Source organism: Vulpes vulpes, chromosome 12, assembly GCF_048418805.1.
Source record: "Vulpes vulpes isolate BD-2025 chromosome 12, VulVul3, whole genome shotgun sequence".
Taxonomy (NCBI): Eukaryota; Metazoa; Chordata; class Mammalia; order Carnivora; family Canidae; genus Vulpes; species Vulpes vulpes.
In genome coordinates, this window is record NC_132791.1 from 94,234,706 (window position 1) to 94,259,113 (window position 24,408).

The 24,408-nt window shown below is 46.5% G+C and overlaps 1 long non-coding RNA gene across 2 annotated transcripts in view; it reads left to right on the forward strand.

Annotated features, from left to right (window-relative positions):
• The first annotated feature begins 914 nt into the window (after positions 1-914).
• LOC140594644 (uncharacterized) overlaps positions 915-24,408 on the forward strand; it is a 30,643-nt gene continuing 7,149 nt past the window's right edge. Inside the window, exon 1 of one of the 2 annotated variants that reach the window (XR_011995699.1) lies at positions 915-1,046. This is a non-coding gene — a long non-coding RNA (uncharacterized lncRNA). Of the gene's footprint in view, positions 1,047-18,699; positions 18,812-24,408 lie in introns of those variants that run through there. The other variant, XR_011995698.1, reaches the window with a different exon arrangement.

The window sequence follows — 24,408 nt, forward strand, 5'->3', positions numbered from 1 at the left end:
CAGCTGTCTGCTTCTGCAGTGTCAATTGCCTATGGTTTTTGCATTTCGCTTTATTTTTGCTGGGAGGCACACGGGGCCAGCGAGCAAGATGTGCCAAGGCCGTTCCTCTCTCCCTACCCAGAGATTTGCTAACACACGAGAGGTGGGCGAGAGCCCGGGGTGCCTCCGGCTCTGGGGCGGGAGTGAGTGTGGGCTAGTGGGTGGGGGTGGAGCCGGGAGGCAGAGCCGCCCCGGCTTGTTGGGGGGGCTCAGCGCCCTAAGGGCCGGTGGCCGGAGCCCGGTGGCCTTTAGCCTCTCCTTGGCCGGCCGCGATCTTTCTGCAGATCTTCATTCCCAGCCCCCAGCACGTTGCCTGGTTGGCGTGGTTGGGTAAAAGTGGTGAACACCTGGAGATGCGCGGGGCACAGGGAGGGGGGGCCAGGCAGGGGAGCCTCTTGCTCAGCCGCCCTGCACCTGCTCCTCCCTCCTTTGTAAGGCGCCCCAGCCTCCTCCTCCTCCTCCTCCTCCTCCTCCTCCGAGGACGGCCTCCTCTCCCCTTCCTTGCCCCGACCAGGGGCCCCCTGCTTAGCACGGAGGCCTCCCGCTGGCTGGGAACGGCGGGAGCACGCGGCCGCCCCATAGGCAGTGAGTCAGCACCCATCCTCCAAGAGGCTCTGGGAACCGAGGGTGCTCATCACCTCGGGTTAATATTAACTGTCCAGGCAGGTCCAAGGCAAGTCCGGGAAGAGAGGCGTGGCGTCCTCGGGGCAGATGGACCAGCCGAGAAGCCGAGTGCTCGTAACCTGGGCCCCCGAGCTGCCCAGCTTAGCCCTTCCTGCAGCTTGTTCCTCTGACCCCGTGACCCAGGGCCGCTGGCTTGGCCCCCAGAGGGGAGGGGGCTGGGGGCCCCAGGATGCTTGCTCCTGAGCTTTCAGAGGGTCAGAGCAGGATCAGAGGTTCCAGGTCCACCGTCGATGGCCATGGGGCCCTGGACGGGTTACTCTGAGCCGGGGTTTCCTCCCCCCGGGAAAAGCACCTCATTGCACGTCCATTTCATGAGCGACAAGGTGTGTAAGTGGCAGCTGTTAGGTTCCTTTCTCTGAATGGCTCTTTCCCTTGATACGTCCCCCAAGTCCTGGCTTTCCTGCCACAACAGCCCGCAGAGAAACTTCTCAAACAGCTCTGCTGTGAAACCTGGTGATGGGATCTCGTGCACGGCGAGGAGCAGCCGGTTTCTGCTTCGCTCGGGGATGCGAGGAGGGTGATTGTGTCGGGGGGTGGGGTGGGGACCACACAGGAGTTGGGGGGGCACCGTGCTGGGCTGCGCCGACTCCTCCCAGGTGCTGGGGTGGGGGCTGTAAAGCACTGATTCACCCCAGTGGGGATTTCCTTAGTGATCCCGAATCTTTTCTCGGGCCCAAGTTATCTTGACTCTGGAATCTCCTCGAACCTCTGACATTTGGAAAGGTGAGTTCAGGACGGTTGTGAGCAAGCCCTGCAGCCTCGGGGATTTGGGGAAAAGGGTCATGAAGTCGGGCATTGCATCTCCCGTCCTTGAAGGCTTATCATCCACTGACAGATAACCGGAGTCTTGGCCAGATGACTCACAGGCTGGTTTAACTCCTTCCGGGATCGTTCATGGCTAGTTCTTAGGAAATTAGGGAATACAAAAAAGAGGAAGGTTTGTTTATTTTCTTGGCAAATATTTACTGAGCACCATTATGCGACAGACCCGTCCTAAGCTGCAGAAGACGCCGAGAGCCCTGAGCTGAACGGACAAGGACCCCAGTTTATGTGCAGCTTCATTTCACGAAGGGAGGACAGGGGGCAAACAGGTGTTTAAGTAAAGAACAAAGAGCATTCAGTGGGCAGTAGGGTGTGATGATGAAGAAATGGGCAGTGGTTCTCAAACCCAAGCGATCCTCAGACTCACCAGCAGGGCCAGTTAAAACACGGGTGGCTGGGCTCCAGCCTCGGCCTGTCTCGTTCAGTGTCCAGGGAGGAGCTGCAGAGCTGACCTTTCTAATGGGTCCTCAGGGATGCTGATGCTGCAGGTCTCTGGGCTGCACTTTGAGAATCACTGACTCTGTACACGTAGGAAGGGATGCGGAGGGGGCTGGTTTAGCAACAGCGCTCAGGAAGATGGGGGTCAGGGTTCCCTTAGGTTGGCTGGGTGCAAAAAGGATGGGGGCTGTTTTTTTTTAAATATTTTATTTATTTATTTATGAGAGACCCAGAGACACAGGCAGAGGGAGAAGCAGGCTCCCTGCAGGGGTCCTGATGTGGGACTCGATCCCAGGACCTGGGATCATGCCCTGGACCTAAGGCAGACGCTCAACCGCCGAGCCACCCAGGCGTCCCAGGAGGCTGTATGCATCTGCAGTTTTGCTTGTGGAAGGGACAGCTGCAAAGAAACGGAAGCCTTGGTCTCCCTCACCTCTCACTCTGCTTTTGTCCCTGTCTTGATTAACATTTGGAATCTCCCTGCCCTGGAGCTGGCTGTCCAGTTGGCCTCAAGACAGGACGCTGCTCTGCTGCTCTGCGGCCGGCCGAGAGCACTCTCATCTGTTAGTTCTCATAAAGCAGCAGTTTAAAGGCCAGATCTCAGTCGAAACATTTCGGAAACATCACTGTCACCAAATAGAAAGACATTCCTGTTCTAGCTGTAACCAGCCCCCTGGCTCCTTGGGACCCTTCTTACCAGTCACCAATTGGGTAGTTGTGTTTGTGTACAAATCTATCTGCACATGAAACGAGGATGAAAGCCATCATGGATTCCTAGATGATGATTTATCTGTGGGCTGATGACATGACTCTCAGGGTCTGGCAACACGCTTGCCTCAATGATAAGCTGGAAATGCCTGTTGATTTCAAATATACGCTCGATTCACAATGGGGCACTATGGTGGGTGCTGGAGATTTCATGGCAAAGGAGACAGATGCAGCCCCTGCCCTCACTGGGTTGATGATCTAAATAGGGGATGCAGGCAAATTAGTAAGTACTTTCCATGTGGAGAGTTGTCTTACATTCTAAGCTAGGAGTAGGGCCGGGTGCTGTGGGAACACATAACCTGGGGAGGTCAGGAAGGCTTCCTGGAAGAGGTAACTTTTGGCAAGGGGGCGCGGGTGGGGTAGATAAGGAGTGGTGAAGGAGTGTCCTAGGTGCTGGCCCAGAGGTGAGACAGAGCATGTAGGACACAATCCCTGACTGGCATTGGTTTAGGATGACTGGCACCAAGAACTGGGCCCCAATCCCCAAGTCCTTGCAGGGATGAGTGAACAATGTTGGGGACGCTGAGAAAATGTCTTAGGGGCTTCATTGCTTGGTGGCTACGTACACCACGTGTAAGGGCTTGGCCTCACGCCCAGGTTGGGGAAACCTATGGCGGTGGTTGGATGCTGCATTGGGTTGGCTCTGTGTGCAGGTCCTGGTTCCCAGATCTGTAGTTCCTCCCACCTGTGGAACGAGGAGTCCTGGGCAAACCAGTTTGGATCAAGGAAGGAGCTTGTGGAGCTCTTCACCATCAAAGGGCATTCTTGGAACAAAAGTGACAACTGTATTATGGTGTGGTTGGCAGAAAGATCGTGTCCGAAATAGTTGTCGAAATACTAAAATACTATTTTAGTGTTGATGGCTTCGGCCCGGAGAGGCACAGCTGGTTTCCTGTTGAACTCGGTTTGCCTGCCTGGCATGTAGGCTCTGACGAATGACTCGGTGACCTGGGGCCAGCCAGGTCACCTTTTGGCACTCTGCTTTTTTATAGTTACAAAATGGGGGTAGTCTCTGCCTCTGAGAATAGCCTGGGAATGTTGTGTATAGACACGAGATGGGGTTTGAGAAAACAGTGGGCTCCTGGAGGAAAAGTTCAAACCTCCAGGACGTTGATTGTTAGAGGCATTTAGTTGGTGTGGCAATAGTCACTGCTTACTGTGTGTGTGTGTGTGTGTGTGTGTATTTAATGTTTAGCTCTTTAGCCTAGAATCCGTATTTAGTCTCTTTCCATAAAAATACTTTCAGTTTGCTTTTATGTAGACTTTCTTTTATTTATACAGAGAGTAGTATGTCCTCTTGATCGAACTCCAGGTTCACAAAACATCTCAAATATAAAGAGAATGAGCCAAACACCACTTTTTAAGATTAATTTTTAATTGCACTTGGAAAAGCTACACATTGCAGCTAAAAAGTTTGTGTATATCATCTCAAAAACTCTTTGAACCCCCTTACCTTTCTTTTTGAAACACTTTTTTTCCCTAAAACTATTGAGATTCTTCAGCTTCTTTGGTCAGCGGGCAGCACCCCCTCTGAAAGCGCTAGGGTCTAATTTAAACTGGAAGAGCCACTAACATCCTGGGTTCTGATGGACTGATTTTCTGGCATTTGTTTCACAGATGTGAAAGAAACTCTCTACCTGGAGAGACTTTCCATGGGCTTTCTCTTTCCTGATCTGATTTCCTTCCTATTCCTCACTGAGGAATGGCATGGAAAGTAGAGAAATGAACTTCTCCTGTAAAATGTGAGCTGTTTGCTTGGTGCAAGGAAGGGGGTTAAAGTGGCTGATGCCAAATGCAAATTATAGTTTGTGGCTGCGAGAATAATAAAGCTTCACTTTTCTCCCCTTTAATCCCGGAGTCCAATGTGCGGAGTCCTAAAGGGAATTTAAGTGCCTTTAATCAATTTGTGGATGAAGCCTAATCAAGCCAACTTTTATTCTTCTGGTAGAAGTCTTAAGGATGTGTAAATGGAACCAGAGTTTTAAATGTCCATATTCTCTTAAAATCCAAACTTGGCTTCAAATAGAAGAACATTGGAAATTCAATATAATGCAATTTATTTCAGACTATATGAGATTGGCTCACCTGGGAGCATCATTTCTGATTTGAGCCCATCAGGCTGTGTGCCAAGCTGGTCTTCTTGACTTTAGCCCTGCTTCCTCCAGGTCATCTTTGAACCATTGCCATAGCTATATTGCCCCCAAACCAGAGTCTGCTGCTTTTCCTCTACTTGATCTCCTTCCATGGCTCAGTGGCTGCCTATGACCTTTTGAACCCTTTCCAGATGCCTTCGCATGCGGTCAGTTCTCACCTCACTACGGCTCTAGCTACAACATTCCTTTCAATGCACCAAGCATCCCCTTTCTTGCCTTTCTACTTATCCTTTGGGATTTGTCCTTCTCTGAAGCCCTCAATGTCTTCTGAATCTCTCCTCTGGGCTTCTGTACCATGCCTGCATTAGAGCAGTACCACCTTGACTCACAATTTTTTCTTGATACTTCTCTGTTTCCTACTAGGCTGGGGGACTTGGGGGTTTGACATGTCTGTTTAAACCGAGGGTCTGGTTCAGAGCAAATGATCAATACTTTCATGTTGCATCATCAGTGAATCAATGAATGGGATGGGATAGGATGGGGGCAGCATGGAAGGGAGGATTCATGAACAAGTGTAAAAATGTTTCCTTAGAATAGAGGGCGCTTTGGGTACAACTACCAAAAACTAGGAAGAGTACTTATTCAGTTGGGCTGATGCCCAAGTCTGTGTGTCTCTGAACATGAGTCCTTTCAAGGAAGCTTTGTGGTCAATGATGGATTGCACACTGGGAGCTTCTAGAAGGGAGGGTGGTTGGGGGGCAATGGGAGACAGCCTGAAGCCTGAAGAATAGTGTTATCTAGAGATGTGGGAAGACTTTGGAGAACTGTGAGAATATGAAGCTTCAAGATGAAGCTGTCTTGATTTTTGTGATTTGAAAAATCACATGAGTTACCAGAACTAGAAGATTTTCCGAAAGCAAAAGTTGTTTTCAAGGTTGATCACTAGGAGTGATCAGGCTGGAAGTCTATAGTCTAATTTCTGATTTTGGTCCTTTCCTTCTTCAGTTTTCCATTCGATTGTTAGCTGATCGCAGTCAAGGACAATGTTCAAATTTTCCAATTATTTTGATTGTAAAACTAATGCACGCTTGTAAAAATAATGCACAGGTACACAGGATGAAGATGCAAGTCTCCCTTCATAGGATTGCCCCTGGCTGTAGGGAACGCTTGCATGAATTAGTAAAAGCCACTGCTGCTGTCTGCCAGAACATTGTCTAGCAGGACACATGTGAATCTGGTATGAATGCTTAGCCTACCACATCTGGCCACCCTGCTTCTGCAAGCCTCCCTCAGTCCACTGCTCTCCTCAGAGGTGGCCAGGTATCTATCTATCCGTGTATGTGTACATGTGCATATATTTACACACTGACACACATACTCAGAAATATATATAGAGAAGAATCAAGAGATTTATAGAAATGGGGCCATATTTTACATACTGTTGGGTCACTTGTTTTTTTCCCCTTGACAAGGATCTTGGATGTAATTTTCTCAATTTATATAACTTTACGTTATTCTCTGGTGGCTGCTTTCCCAATAGCATGGCTGTACTATGTTCAATCACTCCTTTCTAGAAAGGCATTTAGTTTGTGTCCAATTTTTTTTCCCAATTTTTTTTTTAAATTACACCCAATGATGTAATTAATGTATGTGAGTGTTCTACAGTATAGGTTCCCAGAATGAGGTTAAAGGGTATTAGATGTTCACATTTTGAAAGATGATGCAAAATTGTCCCGCAAAGTTTGAGCCGAATTATATTCCTATTTCTCCACATCCTTGCCAATAGTTGACATTCTCAATCTTTTATATTTTTATCAGCTCAACAGAGGGAAAATGGCACCTCATTTAGTTTTAATTTCCCTGATTACTAGTGAGGTAGAGCATCGTTTCATACATTTATCAGCTCTTTGTGTCTCGTCGTTGCAACATGTGTTTATCCTTTGTATTCTCAAAGTTGACTTGTTTAATCTTTACTGTGTATGCATTGTAATCATTTACTTATTACATTTACCTTATTATGTTTTCAACACACACCAACTTGCTGTTAACTCCGCACTGGAAATAAATGATGAAAACAGTAAGAGATAATGCAGTCAATCAGAAAGATCATAGTGCTTTGGAGCAGAAAGAGGTCATGGAGATTTTGTTGTACAAATGCCTTCTTTTACAGATGAGAAAACTAAGTTTTTCAGGAGGCAAAAGATGTCTCATAGCTGGTGAATGGCAAGTCTGAAAACGGAGTCTAGTTCAAGTTTTTTCCCCCCCTGCCTGTTACCCCTTCATATCATTGGCTTGTCTTTTCTGGGTACTGTGTTTTCCAAGTAAATCTTTACTAATTTAATAGGAAGCGGCTCCCGACAGCCATGTTACCATGCAGAAAGCCAAGAATAGTTTCTTAGGTATATCAAGAGAGTGGAATGAATAGTTTTTGTGGGAAAAATGGCATCGTGTGCTGATGGGGTTCTTACTTAAACAAGAGGGAGAGGCTGGTGATAGGCCCCCTGTCTGCGTGGGGAGCCTCCAGTGGTTGTTGTATACTCTGGTTCCGAGTGCTTTCAGAATCTATGATGAAGGGTCCACAGAAATCATTGGATTCAGGGCACCCCAGGTGGCTCAGCGGTTTAGCACCTGCCTTCAGCCCAGGGCATGATCCTGGAGGCCTGGGATTGAGTCCCACATCGGGCTCCCTGCATAGAGCCTGCTTCTCCCTCTGCCTGTGTCTCTGCCTCTCTCTCTCTCCGTGTTTCTCATGAATAAATAAATAAAATCTAAAAAAAAAAAAAAAATCATTGGATTCAGAAACTTTCCTATAATACTTGCAAAAATACCTCACATGATATGGGGGGGCGTGCTCTCCCCACATGCAATGAATTTGGCTTGCAGAGAAGACTGAGTTGGAATCTTCTTTTAAGGAGGAAAATGTATGAAGAGATTGGTGGAGAGTCAGTCTTCAAGTCAAGTTAGAGGCAAGGTAAGAACTTCCCTTCAGGACCAGAGCATGAGGACAGAGCTTCCTCAGAGCTGACAAAAGACGACAGGGTATTAAAGGCAGAGAGAGTCATCATAAGATTTTATGCTGACCATGCAGTTGGAATTTGAGGTGATGAGTTTTCTTGGTTCTCACACAGGACTACAAGGAAGAGAGGCAAAATGGGCAAGACCGGGAATGTTCCCTGGCCTGTTGGCCATGCGGTCCAGCGTAGCCCAGGGTGCAGCTTCCTGCACACAGTGGACAGGAATCTGGGAACATAAGACCGAATTATTATCTGAATATGTGTCTGCAGTGCTGGGACTGCCACCCCCTCGCCCCCACCGGGTGCTCACCAATCTGTCTTCTCTAAGTCATGTGGCCACTAGAACCATCCAGGCATTCCTTATTATCAATAACTACCCACCCAGGGTTCATCATTTTTCAATTATAAGATGGTGATGATTATTATTAATTATAATACAGCTACTTTTTTTGAACTGGGGTCTGATAAGGTTTATGTAAGTTTATAAAGTGGGGTTGGTGGAAATGTCTTTTTAAATCTATAATCTCCCCTTTACTTTTTTCTCTTTGATTTTTTAATTTTTTGGTTGCTTTTGAAAAAAATGAAGTCATTGTTTCCTGTGGAGTTTCCCATACTCTTAATGTTGCTGATTATTTATCCCGGGGGAGGGGGGTGTTGATCATGTTGTTCTGTCTCCTATGTTTCTGAACCTCTGAGTTGGTGAGATTTGGTTACATGCGAGTTTGACTTGTTTTGGGATGCAACCCCATCTGGGAAGTGGTCTTGTCACCTCTCTGACCTCATTTACCCCACTCTGTCTTGCTCATTCTGTTTCTGTCCCCCAGCCTTGAACGTTCTAGGCGTGCTCCCTCTGTAGGGTTGTTGTACCCCGTGCCTTGTTTCTCATCTCCTTTAAGTCGTTGATCAAAATTTCCCTTTCTTTTTTCAAAAAAGATTATTTGAGAGAGAAAGAATATGTGTGAGCAAGGGAGGGTCAGAGGGAGAGAATCTCAAGCAGACTCTGCCCTCAGTGTCAAGCCGGATGTGGGGCCCAATCTCACAATCCTGAGATTGTGACCTGAGCCAAAATCAAGAGTCAGGTGTTCAACTGACTGAGCCACCGGGGGGGGGGGGGGGGGGGGCTCTAATTTTCCATTCTTGATGAGACCTGCCACGGCTACCGATTGAGTACGTATGTCCTCATATCAGCACTCCTGGTCACACTACGGTGCCTCTCACTACGTGTGTGCTGGATAAGTCAAAGAAAGGGAGGGGGACCTCCCTCGGACCTCTTCCTCCAATGCTTACTCTGCCGGCGATGACATGAACAGTCACTGAAACCCACTCTGCACCAGGTATACCATGTGCTAAGTGCTTAGCCTATTTCATCCCTACAACAACAGAGGGCAGGTCCCATCATTATCAGCCTCCTTCTACAATCGAGTGTGGTGGCCACCGAGCAACTCGGCCCGAGTCCTCCTTCAAGGAAAGGCTGTGGCTCCAGGGCAGGGGGTGCTGTCAGCAGGGAGCCTCCAGCACTCAACTTCTTGTTCAACATCATGTGTAGTCTGTGCTGTCTACACTGATCACAGATCCCAAGAACAGCCAACTACGGTGGGCTCTAATGGACAACATATGCTCCAGACCTCATGGAGCTGGCATCGGCTTAGCTGAAGTTCTGCTTCTCCGTCTGCCCAAACTTGATTCCTCTGCCTTCCCCCTCTGTACTGTTGATTCCTAATAAATACCCTAAAAGTGAAACCCCACCTGAGCGTCTTCATTCTGGAAAGCCCACCCTGCGATGCCAAGGAAATAGATGCTTACAGAATTAGGTAACCCTCCCAGGGTCACGGTCTAGTGGGTGGGAGGGCTGTGGTCCCTGGGAGGCAACGCATTGTTTCTCTGAGTGCTCTCCCCACCCTGCCCCGAACCCTGCATGTGGGGGAGGACCGTCAATGCCCTGGTTCGGCTCTCTTCTGGTTCTTGGCTATTTTTGGGAGGCATCCTACCAACATTTAACATGTTTCTACAGGACACTGGATTCTTAGTCACAAGTGGCTGACTACATTGCAGGGTAGGAAGATGAGTTGTAGACTTCCCATCCAGTAACAAGGGAAAGATTCCGCAGAGAGCTCAGATGTATGATGCTCTGAAGAAGCGCTGTGTTGGCTGGGGCGTTAGGGATGGGGAGGAGGGCGGGGTGGCAGGATGTCGGGAGGGCAGGGAGGGGCCTCTGCGGTGAAGCTGGAAAGCTGGCAGGGAACTCAACAGAGGGAGTGGTTTGGTGAAAATGATGTGTTAGCAAGATCTGCACGATGCGCGCAGGGGGTACCGGGGCAGTGGGGACAAGTCAGGCCAGGAAACTGGGGCAGCGGTGATGTCGCTTAGACTGGGCTTGAGGACATCAGAGAGGGAGAGACGGGGACGAACAACGTGGCTTTGGAGTGGGAAGACAGAATAAAGAAGCAAATTAAAGATGAATTCCATGCCGTTGAACTTGAACATTTTAGTTGGACTGATTTAATTTTACTAGTTTGCCCAAAGAGATGCAAATCAGCACAATCATTTGGTTCCATTTCACCAATCAGTGTGACTTTCTCATTGTTTCAGTGAGTGTGCCTGAGATGTTTGAGGGGCTGGGGAAGTGAACAACTCTCCTGCTCTCCAGTGGGATTGCTGTAACTTCTTCTTCTTCTTCTTCTTCTTCTTCTTCTTCTTCTTCTTCTTCTTCTTCTTCTTTTTTTTTTTTTTTTGCTGTAACTTCTTATACAACCATTTCACAGTTCTGATGAGAAACTCAAAAAATGGTGGTCTTATGATGGTCAGAATATGGAAATGTCCATCGATGGACGAGTGGATCAAGGATATGTGGTATATATATGAATACCCAATGGAATATTATTCAGCCATAAATAGAATGCAATCTTGCCATTTGCAGTGATGTGGATGGAACTAGAGGCTATTATGCTAAGTGAAAGAAATCAGTTAGAGAAAGACAAATATCATATGATTTCCCTCATATGCAAAATTTAGGAAACAAAACAGATGAACCTAGCTAAAGGGAAGGAAAAATAAAATAAGATGAAGAAAGGGAAAGAGGCAAACCATAGGAGACTTTTAGCTATAGGAAACTGAGGGTTACTGGAGGTGGGTGGGGAGATGGGGTACCTGAGTGATGGGCATTAAGGAAGGTGCGTGATGTAATGCGCACTGGGTGTTGTATGCAGCTGATGGATCACTAAATTCCACCCCTGAAACTAATAATATAGTATATGTTAACTAATTTAAGTAAAACATTTAAAAAATGGCAGCCTTTCATTTCCCAACTTCAGGGAAGTGAACTGTGTGTGGAAGGCGAAAAAGAGGTGAAAAAGATCACATTTCCTAAGGCGGGAGTCCCTGCTTTCATCCTGGAGCTTTTGGTGGCCTCAGGACCATAAACCTTGCCTTATCTCCTGACCCCACAGATGGGTCCCTCCCCGGTGTCTTACAACACTGGTTACTTATTTTATTTTTTTTTTAAAAATCACTGGCTTCACTTTGTAATCTGTTTGTTTTGCTCTTCCTCTTAAGATTTTGGGTCCTCAGGTCAGGGGCCGTGTTGTGACTGTGTGTGTTTCTCTCAATGAGCACAGGGAAGGCATTGATCACAGATTTGATGAGTGAATAATTGAAGGGCTTACGAGGAGTGGACAATGGTTTATTTTCAAGTCTGGCTTCTCGAATTCAACACCACCTGCAGGCTGCAGGTATGTGTGTGTGAGGGTACAACACAGGGCGGCGATTGTCCATACAGCTTTGTCTGGTTTCGGCAATGACTCTGAGAGCAACGAGTTCCTAACTCCTTTGTTCAGCTCCAGAGGCCAGTCCATGGGCTTTTCTCCATGTTCCCTAGAAAAGGAAGTATGCTTTTCTCTGTCTGGCTTGTGCTTCAGGTCCAGACAGGGTCCCCTTCCAGCTCCTTTGCTATGGAAAGAGAAAGGTCCCTTCAGATCCCTACTCCTAGGGCAGGTGTTTCCCAGGTGGGACACAACCAACCCTTTCTTCTTTCTTTGGCCTCCCTTGGCATATTTGGGCTCCTCTTTGATCTATTGTTTCATGGATACTGGAAGTCCCTTGAAGAATCCTCCCTTGTTTACCCAATAGCAATGAACTCTTAACAACAAACCATTTCTTACCCGAGTTCTTCAGTGTAGCCTATAGGCTGCCCTGCGAGACTGCCTCAGGGAGGTGGCAAGGTGGCGGAGAGGCTTTCTGACTTGGAGTGGGGTGTCGCCCTTTTGAGGAAGATGGAGGCTGCAGGTGGAGACCTTGAGTTTGTGGAATTGGCTAGTAAAGAGAGCAGCGTGGAGTGATAGGTGGAAGGAGGATCGGATCCAGGGCAGACTTTGCATCCTGCTGGGGGGCTTTGTCCACGTGTAAGGTTAAACATCCACGTCAGTGAGTATTTTAAACTCTGGTGAAGTGAAAGCTATAGGGCACGGTGATGGAGCCAAAGGGAAAAGCAAGCAAGGCCCTGGGCATGGCAAGGGGAGCTCAGGGGGTGAGGTGGGGCCTGGGCAGTGGGTGGAGGGGCAGAGAGGTACAGTTCTGAGGAGAAGAGGTCAGGCAGACAGAATGGCAGCAAAGCTCCCCAAGAGATGACACAGTGGAGGCCATGGAACAGCAGTGTGGGTGGCTTGTGGGAGTTTCACCCCCAGTCCTGCATCAGTCACGTGGGGAATTTAAAAATATACTGATTTGGGGATCCCTGGGTGGCTCAGTGGTTTAGCACCTGCCTTTGGCCCAGGGCAGAATCCTGGAGTCCCGGGATCGAGTCCCACGTCGAGCTCCCTGCATGGAGCCTGCTTCTCACTCCTCCTGTGTCTCTGCCTCTCTCTCTCTATCATAAATAAATAAATAAATAAATAAATCTTTAAAAAAAAATACTGATTTGGACCTTTCTCCAACTGGTCTGGAGTTCAACTCAGGTGGGTCTGGGTGATTCTAATGTGCCAGCTGTTTAAGAATGACCACTTCGGGCTTAGGGGAGGGGGCAGTATTTTTGGTGAAGGTGGAGAAGAAGAGAGGGCTGATGGAGAAATTGAAAATAATAATAATATGTAATATCATGTATTTTCCTAGTTCTTCTCTTCACATTTCTCAGACTCGAATGTGCAGATGAATCCCCTGGGGATCATATTATACTACGAGTTCTGACTCAGTAGGGCTGGCTGGGGCCTGGCGGTCTGTATTTCCAACACGCTCCCAGGGGAAGCCGCTGCTGCTGGACCACATTTTGGTTAGCAAGGCATAAGGTTTACAAAGTGTTTTCATGTTGACCTTCTTGTTTTGCATCTCAATTATGATATGAGGCTCATTATTGGGTAGATCTTACTGTCCTCATTATGCAGACAAGGACTTAGAGATTAAGAGAAGGGAAGAGGGGCCAAGAGGGGCTCTGAAAAGCGATGTTTGGTGATCCTTTTGGGGCTCCCAGCCCAATACTTTACACCTGCTCCACACTTAACTAATTTCCTCAGACCACACACCTGTAAGTGGTGAGCCCAGGTCTGACTCCAAGCACAGAGCGAGATCTTTTGGATTCCAGCAGCCTGGAGAACCAGGACACGAAAGAACTTTGATATTACCGAAAGGGAGGGTGAGTAGGAATAGGAGCTTAGAGACAAGGATGGGCATCTGGACACACTGTTATAAGGAATCAGCCAAGGGGTGGGGAGAGAGGCTGAGCAGGTGGCGTTAGAGCCAACCCGCTGCTGGCCCTTCCTAAGTCAGCAGTGGATGAGATCCTCTGTTCCCTGAAGGGGGATGTCTCCAACTGTGCCCTAAATACAAGCCGAGAAGGCATATGGATGGACTTCCTGCAGTCAGGGAGATGAGAAAGATCATGATGTAGGCCAGGGCTTGCCAAACTTGAATGAGCATCAGAATCACCTGAGGGGCTTTTTGGACCCAGAGTATGCCCCACCCCCAGAGTTTTAGGAGGTCTGGGGTGGGGCCTGAGAATACGCGTCTCCAACAAATTCCCAATTGATTCTGATATTGCCAGTCCCAGGGCCCCGCTTTGAGAAATACTGGAGCAGTCCCCTGGCCACAGATCCCCTGAAGGTCAACGAGGTCAGTGAGAGCCAGAGCGGGCTGTTGAATCCTAGTGCCTTGTGTGATAAAGTCCAGGGAGTGAAAGTTTAAAAGAGGCGAAAGGTAGCAGTTTGACGGGCTCAGTGAGGGTATAAATTGGCAAAGTCTGAATCCTTGTCCTCTTGTTCACCTTTGAATCCACTGCGACTGGGAGAAGTTGCTGGCTCTTGGAGTGATGGTGATGACCCCAGGGAAGTGAGACTTTTCTGGGGAAAGGTCAGCTTCTGCAAAAGGGATGCCATGAGAAACGAGGTTTGGGATCTTGCCCTGATGAAGTAGAGCAGGGGTTACTATCCAAAAAAGGCAGCTGCAGAAGGACTTGCACGTGCCAGGGTGGGGTGGACTGGACAGGAGCCCCAGAGAGGGCAGGAGGAAGGACAGGTGGGAAGGAGATTCACAGAGCGTGATGCCCGCATGGGTGGACGAGCACTCCCTACTGACTGGTGGCCAGTGAGTGACCACAAATGTCATGCTTCCTTCCACTTGCCTGCAGTTGCTGGTCTTTCAAACAACTCGCCCTTCTGTTACCTCATTTGGCCTTTCAGCATCCCTGTGAGTATGTGAGGAAGCTACTCTCACTTTAGGCTTATAGATAAGGAAATAACCACAGAGGGAAGGACATAACTCGCCTGAAGAGGCTGGGTCAGCTGCAGAGCTCAGGTCTTCCTATTCTGGGGATCCTGATGTTTCTGGAAGCTGGTGAGGGCCTCAGGTTGCCTTGCTTTGAGGACAGGCCTGGGCGTGACTCAATGGACACAGTGGGATGGGCGCAACCGTGTCTCAGAGATGGACCCAACTCCCTGGAAGGGCTCATTGCTGAATTAGTTTGGGAAGAGAGGAGCCTAAGGTGCATTGCCTCAGGGGATGGGCGTTTGGGGGAGAGAGGACCCGGAGAAGGAAGAGAGGTGGGGAACATTTCCACAGGCCCCAAGGAGGACAGGGATGCTCTTCAAGGTCTAGTGTTACTATAGCAATAGTTCTCCCCCTTGAAAATGGAGAGGGGGGATCCCTGGGTGGCGCAGCGGTTTAGCGCCTGCCTTTGGCCCAGGGCGCGATCCTGGAGATCCGGGATCGAATCCCACATCGGGCTCCCGGTGCATGGAGCCTGCTTCTCCCTCTGCCTGTGTCTCTGCCTCTCTCTCTCTCTCTCTCACTGTGTGCCTATCATAAATAAATAAAAATTAAAAAAAAAAAAAAAAAGAAAATGGAGAGGGTACTGGGAGCCCTGCACCCTGTACAACCTCCTACCTTTATGGCCCTCCACCTCTCTCCGCTTCTGGTCTCTTGCTGCCTGCGACTGTCCCTTGCATCTGCTGCAACTGTGGCTCCACCATACTGCCGTGACCCGTACTGCTCTCTCCTTCCTGTGTACAGCTCCACTCCTTGGCATTCTCCTCCTGTGTATTATACTTAAGAATTCTTAACGATGAAGACCTTGTTTGAGGATGGGCACAAGGGTGGGGTCACAGTCCGCCTCTCAGGCTAGTCTAGCAAACTGGGACCAAGGTGGTGAGGCGATCTGGTGCAGAGCAGGTGTCCGGGCTGCCAGAGGGCATGGCAGGTCCTCAGAGTAGCACGCACCATACCTTGCAAAAGCAAAGCAGACCCCCCTGTCCTAGGGGAATTTGAGAAGAACTAGCATACCTGGGCAGGTTTCCAGAAGTTTCCAGGATTTCCAGAGAGTGAGATGAGATTTCATTTTCCAGACCTGAAAGGGTAAGTGTGTGGTATCTGGAGCAGCCCACAAGACCATAGCTGGGCGAAGGGTTAGGTGGCGCTGGATAGGGTAGAGGGACATGGCAATACGTGCCAGGTGATTGGGCTAACCACCCCTAAATCCCTCCTGCCTGGGGTCTGTCCTGCTCCTGGCTACCACGGCTGGGCTGGGCTTGCAGGGAAGGGTCTGCAGGCCTCAGCTGTGGGATGAATGTCAGTGACGGACTGACCAAGGCCATAGGGGGCAAGTGCAGATGGATCCACGTGCAGCAGACCACAAAACCACCATGTCTGCATGGAGAAGGGGCCCTCACACATAACACACGCATCGGGCCCTGTTTTCAAATGAAGAGAATTCCATTCTCACTTGTAAACTCCCAAGTGCTGGCAAGAGCACCTCATCTGTGAACGTACTCCTAAAGCCACTTCAAAGAAGACTCTTGCCCGAGGGGCTTACCTAGTGTTTCTCATCAGAAGCCACAGCATAGTGATAGAAGGAGGGGGTGCCTGTGGGTGGTGAGTCCTTGGAGAATATTCCAACAGAGGCTGAAGGGCCACCGAGCAGCCATCCCAATCAGGGGTGGCGAGTGTTGGCTGGAGGCAGGGGGAGGGGAGGGACCCTGGGGTCTTGGAGGCCCCTCCTCAGTCTGACACCGGATTAGACATTCCAGCCTCTGCCTTTACCAGGCTTCCCATTCCCAGGGCTGCCAGGAGCAGGAGGGGCCTTCACGAGGCAGTCCTGGTGAGCGCCTCGCTGTCCTGTAGGTAAATGGCAACTCGTTCCGGAGGCCCAGTTGTCTGAATGCCACATCATTCAAAGCAAGTACAAAGAGGTCACGTGTTTATGTCGTAGCTATTTCTCGTACAGCCTCTCCTACCGAAATGCACTAATGGCAAAGTAAATGTATTCTTTTATTGTTTATTTTTTTATTTTTAAATTTATTCATTTGAGTTAAAGAGACAGAGCATGAGCAGAGGGAGAGGGAGAAGCAGACTCCCCACTGAGCAGGGAGCCCACCTCGGGGCTTGATCCCAGGACCCTGAGATCATGACCTGAGCTGAAGGCAGATGCTTAGCCAGCTGCACCACCCAGGTGCCCCTAAATGTATTCTTTTCAAGTCCCTTTGTCCAGCAGTGGTACCACTCTCATGGAGGACGGTTTCCTACACTGGGTTATAGTGATTTGTGTCTTCCTCTGGACTGAGCTATTTCTAAGCAGGATCGTGCTTTTTATTTTTTTATTTTTTTTTTTATTTTATTTTTTTTTAAATTTTTATTTATTTATGATAGTCACAGAGAGAGAGAGAGAGAGAGAGAGAGAGAGAGAGAGAGAGGAAGAGGCAAAGACACAGGCAGAGGGAGAAGCAGGCTCCATGCACTGGGAGCCCGACGTGGGATTCGATCCCGGGTCTCCAGGATCGCGCCCTGGGCCAAAGGCAGGCACTAAACTGCTGCACCACCCAGGGATCCCAGGATCGTGCTTTTTAATAATGACTTCACCTTGTACTTGGCCACCTTCTTAGACAGACATCACCCCAGGGGACCCTCATGCTTTGGGAGGGAGGCGAACTGGGCATCACTGTTATATACTCAGTAAGTGTGGATTAAATTTCTTGCCCAGGTGCTATGCTGTCGTGGCTTCAAGTCCAGGCATCGCTCATCACTCCCTCTGTGGCTTTCACCTGTCCACACCCAGGGTTTTCATCTATGAAAACATACAGTTACCGTGAGACTTAAGAGAAAATGTATGATTGATATATATGTATATAGAACCTTTAGCACATACCTTTCATCTAGCAAATGCTCAAGAGATGGTAGGCATCATTACTGTGAGCAGCAAGCCTGAGCCTTATTCCTGCGTAATATTATTTATTATTACGCATTGAGCAATTGCTAAGCTTTGTGTTACCTGCTTTGCCTCAGTTACTATTCACAAACCTCTGCAAGTTTTTTTTTTTTTCTTCTTCTATTTTACAGACAAAGAAATGGAGACCCAGAGAAGTTAGGTTTGGAGTTAAATTGGGGTAACGTTCTCTCAGTTTGGCTTACTTCCAAGCCGCCCAAGAATGCAAAGGAAATATGAGTTATGGCTACAAAAGAGCCAGTGGACAAGCTCCCAGGTCCTTCTTCCCCCAGATCTGGGGTCATTTCAGCCCTCAGTCTTCCACTTGCTTGGCTAGGGGCTGGGCCACATCCACTCACCTGGGTTCACCTGTCCCCCCCCCAACCCCCGGGGGAAACAAGTCCTTTTGCTCCAGGTCTAGTTTCCACAGCCTCAGAAAGCAACAGCAGTCTGCCAGGCCCACCTCCCTTGCACGTAGAAGATGCTCAGGAATCAGGAAATATCACAGAGAACACATGCGGACCTGGAAAAGGCAAACTCCGTGTTTTATATGTAGGAGTTTTGAAGGCAAAGATTTCAAGGGATGCAAAAAGTATTATAGACCTTGATCCGAAGGGACTTAATTCGAAGGCACTTTGTTTAGAGACCAGTGGGAAGCTAATATTAATAATATTGACTGCATCTTAGGTACTTTGCCAGATGAGCTCAAGGTTTTTCCTTATTAAATCCTCCCAAAGCTACAATGATGATGGTCCTCTGTTGGCTGCAGAATGTATTATAACTACTAGAGGCAATGAAAAAGTGTCAACTGTGATCTGCTCCTCCACCCCCGGGAGGACTCTGCAAAGGTGCGGGGAGGGTGAGAGGGGAGCCTCCCTCCCCCAGGCTCCTCCACTGAGAACTCGGCCCCGTGAAGCTACAATTATTTCCCCCACTTGACGTCCGAGCGTACAAGGTTCAGACCCTTGCTGTGGCTCAAGATCACATAATTAAATTCCGTGGCAGAGTTAGGATTAAAATGCACCTTTGTCTGGCTTTTCCTACTACCCCACACCACCAGGCGCTGTTTCATGCACTGAAAGTTCTGGAGAACTGGGTTGATTTTTAACTTCACCGTTGACCAAGGGCATCACCCTTGGGACAGAGACTTCCCTTCTCGGTCTCTTGCTGGGTTTTCCTTGTCGCCTGAATGAAGGAAGCCTGTCTTCACCTGACACATTCCCTCAGAAGGAAGAGTAGCAAGGCTCAGAGAAGCTACAGTTTGGTGTCTTCTGAAGGTGCTTGGGGTCAAGGTTATACTGAATACAGTACGAGCGGGCGATCCTGAAAACGTTTGAATTGATTATTTGCAAACGTGTTTTTTGGCCACAGGAAAATGTGATGAGAGTGGGGATGTTAAGTTAGCGCAGAAGGAAAGTCAGATTTTGGAGCATATAATCCGTCTTTGGGACTCTGGACCTTGTGATTGAGATATTTAAATAATTGAGTGTGCTGACTTCTTCCATTTTCATTGAGGTGTTTGGCAGCAGGGAGGCAACCTGAATTGGATCATTCATTCCGTTTTCTTGATGTTAAGGTTTACTTGCACACATGTCCTGAGCCTGGGAGAGATCCTTTAGCCGGGCTTGGTGAATTCATGAAGAATGTAGCCTTGCCTGTTTTTTTTTTTTTTTTTTTTAATTGTGCTAAAAAATACCATTTCCACTAATTTTGAGCATACGGGTCAGTGGGATTAGGTACATTCACGTTCACTTTGACCATGACCACCATCCGTCTCCAGAACTATTTCATCATCCCCAACTTGGTAGCCATTAAACACTAATTCCTTATTTCTCTTCTTTTCCCAGCCCCTGGTAACCATGATGCTACTTTCTGCTCTACGATTTTGACTACTATAGGGACCTCTTATAAGTGGAATCATATAGTATTTGTCCTTTTTGTGGCTGGCTTAGTTCACTGAATGTCATGCCCTCAAGATTCACCCAAGTTGTAGCCTGTGTTAGAAGTTCCTTCCTTTTGTAGGCTGAATTGCATTTTGTTGTATGTACAAATCACATTTTGTTTTTCTGTTCATCAGCTGATGGGAGCTTACGTTGTTCTCACCTTCTGGCTGTTGGGAATAATGCTGCTACAGATTTCAATCTTGTCAGCTTATTTTCACATCTGTGTCATTGTTCGTTTTGAGAATTCATAGTCTTTCCAGTATCCCAGACTAGGATTTGGGGGTCCTCTTTCATTACTCTATTGTAAAGCCAAGAAAAAAATGATTAGAAAAATCTTTCTGATGATAAGCTTGTGGGAAAAGCTACTTTGAATCTTGCTATTAAGTTGTCTACTTTTAAAAATTTTTAAAAGATTCTTAAATTTATTGATTTGAGAGAGAATCCTGCTTTGAATCTTGCTATTAAAATGTCCACTTTTTAAATTTTTCTTTTAAGATTTTATTTATTTATTTGAGAGGGTGACAGAGCAAGCATGAACAAGGTGGTGGGGGGATGGGCAGAGGGAGAGGGAGAAGCAGACTCCCCTCTGAGCAGGGAGCTGATGCGGGGCTTGATCCCAGGATCCTGGGATCATGACCTGAGCCGAAGGCAGAAGCTTAACCACCTGAGCCTCCCACGTGCCCCCACTTTTTAATTTTTTAAAAAGATTTTTGAATTTATTGATTTGAGAGGGAGAGAGCAAATGAGAGCACAGCAGAGAGGAGGGTCAGAGGGACGGGGAGAGGGAGAAGCAGAAGCAGACTCCCTGCGAGCAGTGAGCAGGATGTGGGACTCAATCCCAGGACCTCAGAATCATGACCTGAGCCGAAGGCAGACGCTTAACTGACTGAGCCACCCAGGCGTCCCAAATTGTCTACTTTTAATTCCTCTTCAGGGCACACCGAGCCATTGATCTTTCTGTTTGCTCGCCAACACGTGGTTTGTGGAGAGTGGAGTGACCCATTCCTGCGCCATGTGGGGCTCCCAGCTCTTCTGCTCCTTTATAACATTGTGCACATGTTCACTTGAGACTGGCAGCTGCCCTGCTGCATCACTCTCTGTCACTTCCCTCCCTGTATTTCAGACTGAGCTTCCAAAGCCCTAAGCAGCCGCCTGGTTGAGAAGTCTTTAAAAAAAAAAAAGAAAAGAAAAGAAAAGAAAAGAAAAGAAAAGAAAAGAAAAGAAAATATATCAGTTCATAAAGAATAGTTCTATTGAACTCACTCTAAAAAGTTTGGCTTTATTCAGGCCTCAACCATAATGCCTCATGAACCCTTCCATCTGGGGATCTTTCTGCTTTGCAGTTCTCCGTGCCCTACACGCTCAGTTTGTTGGGATGGAGGAGGAGGGGTAGTCTTGCCTTGTGCTTCATCACAGTTAAGTTATTCTGGATCTCAAGAGGCCTCATAAATCTGCTCCCCAGATGGAAGTCTCCATAAAAGGCTCCTCTCTTTGTGTGAGTCTCAGATTTCCCTTTAATTAAAATTTAACAAATGGATAATCAAGTGAGGTAAATTGCCATATATACATATATATATATATATATATTTTTTTTTTAAGTGAGTCCTGTTATGAATTCTGACCTCCCTCCTCAGTTTATGAGTAGCCATGTCTACAGTAGGTTAACCGGCAAGTCCTCAAACAAGTCAAGGATAAGCCAAAGGTCTATTAACTAGCACACAGCTTTGAGTAAACAAAATGTTTCCAAGTCTCAAGGCATTAATTATTTATTTCTCCAAAGGAATTTCATAGCATGAGTTTGAGTTTATTAGGGTAGTTTATAAGAGCCTAAGGTTTAATTTTTCTTTCTTTTTTAAAAAAGATATTTTATTTAAGTCATCTCTATACCCAGTGTGGGGCTCGAACTCATGATCCCAAAGTCAAGAGTCACATGCTCTACCAACTGAGCCAGCCAACTGCCCCAGGTTGAATCTTTTCTTTTCTTTTTTTTTTCTTTTCTTTTCTTTCTCTTTTCTTTCTTTCTTTCTTCTTTCTTTCTTTCTTTCTTTCTTTCTTTCTTTCTTTCTTTCTTTCTTTCTTTCTTTCTTCTTCCTAATTTTATTTATTTATTCATGAGAGACACACAGAGAGAGGGGCAGACACATAGACAGAAGGAGAAAAGCAGGCTCCCTGCGGGGAGTCCAATGGGGACTCTATCTCAGAACCTGGGATCATGACTTGAGCCAAAGGCAGATGCTCAACTGCTGAGCCACCCAGGCATCCCTTAATTTTTCTTTAAAGAGGTTAAGGGAAAGGTAGACTTGGAAGCCAAACCAAGGGTCTCACAGTGTGACCTTGGGGGTGAAGGAGTGACCTTGAAGTGAAGAACAGAATCTCAAGTGCTGGTCTGGGGTCACCCTCCCTGCCCTGCAGACCTGGGAGCTATTTGTGCATTTGGGACTGGTGGTCTAGTGGCCTGGTGGCCTGGTGCTGTGTGGGGCACTAACTCAGGGAACACACTTCGGATCTCTAGGTCAGAAGCCTCACAGCAACTTGGTGGCTTTCAGGTCCTCTCTCTCCCCACACCAGAGCTGGATCTAGCCTCCAGCTTTGCTGTGGCTTTGTGCCATTGGTATAAAAACCATTGTGAAAAAAAAAAAGAAGAAAAAAACCAAAAACCAAAAACAAACAAACAAAAAAAACCATTGTGTCCTCTTTCTACCTGGCACACAATTCTCTAGGCCTTTTATAATTTGTTTTTATTATTATAAAAGGACCACATATTGACTGAGACAGTTGTAAACAATACAGAGCAGGGCAAAAAACTTATCCCTCTTCTTCTGGCTTCTCTCCTATCATCACAGAATTGGAGGTGAATCCTTTTGATTTCTGATTATATGGAAGTGCAAATCATATGCCAGATTGTTTTATATTAAAGCAGTGGAGTCGTATTTTACTTATTGTTTTTGCAATTTGTTTTTCACTTAGCAATATATCATGGAAATCTTCCCAGATCTATGTATTGAGACTTAAATCATTTGAGTTGCATAATATATGCAAAAATTTGCTATGATTTATTTATTCCTGTGGATAGACTTTTCAATTGTTTCTCTCTCTCTTTTTTTTTTTTTTTTTTTTTACTGTTATAGACAATACTGCCACCAAAAATCCTGTGTGTATAAGTACGGAAGTTTTTATTTCTGCAGAGTATGTGTCTTGAAGTGGGATTGCTGGATATGCCCAAATTTAACTTTAACATATGTTGAAACAAGTTTAATTTTCCAAAAGCAGAGAAATTCACACCACCACCAGCTATGCTTAAGAATGCCCATTTCTTCACATTCTTACAAAGACTGATGCTGCTTCAGCTTGTCAGTTATCGCATTATTGTCTCCATTTAGAATTCTCTGATCACTAGTGAGACTGAGCATTTTTTCTGTAAACTATCAGTCATTTGCATTTTTTTCTCATATGACTGTGTGCTTATATATTATTTTTCATATTTTTTTGGTTGCTTCTATTTTTATTGTTAACTTATATGACTAAAAAAATTAGTGACATTAACTCCAAGGCTGTCAAAATGATAACAAATATTTTCTTCCAGTGTCTGTTCATCTTTTGACTTCGTGATGTCTTCGGTGATGCAGATGCCATGGCAAAATATTTGCAGTCAGATCTCTCAATCTTTCTTTTTTCACTTTTGAGATTTTTGCTTTGCCTAACACCTTCTCTATTTCAAGCAAACTTACCCTGTAAGTATTTGATTCTAAAAATTTATTGTTTATTTTTGATGGTAAAATTCTTATTCTGTCTTGGATTTTTTTTTAAAGATTTTATTTATTCATTCATGAGAGACACAGAGGGAGAGAGAGAGAGAGGCAGAGACATAGGCAGAGGGAGAAGCAGGCTCCATGCAGGGAGCCCGATATGGGACTCCATCCCGGATCCCCAGGATCACGCCCTGGGCCGAAGGCAGCGCTAAACCGCTGAGCCACCTGGGCTGCCCAGAATTTATTTTTCAATATGATATGGAGAAAGGGGCATTTAATTAATTTGTTTTCTAGGTGCTTTCCAGTTATACCAACATCATTTATGAAATAATCCATTATTGATATTGGATTAATTTAATATACTTTCTTTATCATATAGTTAAAATTCCTGTACACCCTTGTCTCTGCTTCTGGGGTCTCTGTTCATTTTTTTTTCTCTGTTCTTTTACATTGATCTATATGTCTATTTGGCGTTGTTCTTATGCCAATTCTACAGTGTTTATCATGGTTTTAATCATTAATTTTAATACATGGAAGGACAAGCTCCCTTACCATTTGTTTCAAACCATTTTTGGCGGGTTCTGTACATGTATTCTTCATAGAAATGTTCAGATGATCTTATCTAGCATGTAAACATTTTCTTAGTGTTCTGATTAGTATTTTTAATAAATCATTATACTAATTTCAGAAGATACATTTTATTTCATTGTTTTTCCATCCAGGATCATTTTGTTTTATGTCTTTCAGTAAAATTCCATGGCTTACTTAGTTTAAACTGCATATGTTTCTTGTTACATTTATTCAAAGATACCTGTGTTTTCTCTTCTATTATGAATAAGATGACTTTTCTATTTCCTTAAGATTTTGTATATTTATTTATTTTATATTATATATTTTATTTACTTATTTATTTGACAGAGAGAGCAGGAGCAGGGGGAGGGGTGGAGGGAGAGGGAGAAGCAGGCTCTTCTCTGAGCGGGAAGCCTGACATGGGGCTCCATCCCAGGACCTGGAGATCAGGGCCTGACCCAAAAGCCGATGCTTAACCTTCTGAGCATTTATTTATTTTAGAGAAGTTTTAGGTTCACAGCAAGTTTGAGAGGAAGGCACAGAGATTACTGATATACTCTGCCCCCATACATGCACAGCCTCCTCCATGATCAACATCCCCCACCAGAGTGG